Below are 786 nucleotides of genomic sequence, written 5' to 3' on the forward strand. Positions count from 1 at the left end.
GAGGGAAAGGTTACACCTGTAACCGACACAAGGAGTGACAAAGGGAGGTTTTGCTGCGTGTATACACTCATCTGTCTGCAGCTCTCTGTTGGAAAGCTTTGACTTTCTTTATACTTGACTGTCGAGTCTGTCTCCTCATGTTTTCACTTCCCCTTACATCTTTGGTCTCTGTGTTGCACAAAGTAAACCAAACAAGCCGCCCATAAAAGCTCTACGGGGTGATCAAGAGCAAACTGTAGGTGTATTTGTAATGGCAAATGCTCCATGATAGATATAAATGAAACACAGAGGACAATGGAGCTCCAGGGTTAGTGTAGTGTCTGTTTTTTCTGCCTCCCTATAGGTTTGCATGACTGTGACAAAAGAGAAAGGTCTCTTCCCATGTTTGCACAGTGAGTGCTTTCCGAGTGTGCACCATGCTTCTGTACTTTTCTCTGCACAGTCTATGTATGCCTTTTAGCAATTAAAGAATGCGGTTGCCTGTGTAGGAGTAAGTCGCTGTTTGTGTATCGTACTGAGTGAGTCAGTTGATGCCCTTAATGTTTGTCTGAGATTTGGATGTTTCCTTTTATTTGGGCTCTTTTTACTGACTCCCTTCCTTTTGCATGCACTCATAATCAGTAAGATGAAGGGACGGGAGGGAGTGTTGGAGGAAGGAGTTGAGATATGGGGTTCCCATATCCTTTTTTTCCCCTACTCTTCCTCTTTATTCTCAATCTCTGCACTCCATCATGGAGCTGTGCGAGCCCTCCTCTATGGTGCACGTGGCAGCTCTTTCCCAAGAAT

The sequence above is a fragment of the Astatotilapia calliptera genome, chromosome 13, assembly GCF_900246225.1.
Source record: "Astatotilapia calliptera chromosome 13, fAstCal1.2, whole genome shotgun sequence".
Lineage (NCBI taxonomy): Eukaryota > Metazoa > Chordata > Actinopteri > Cichliformes > Cichlidae > Astatotilapia > Astatotilapia calliptera.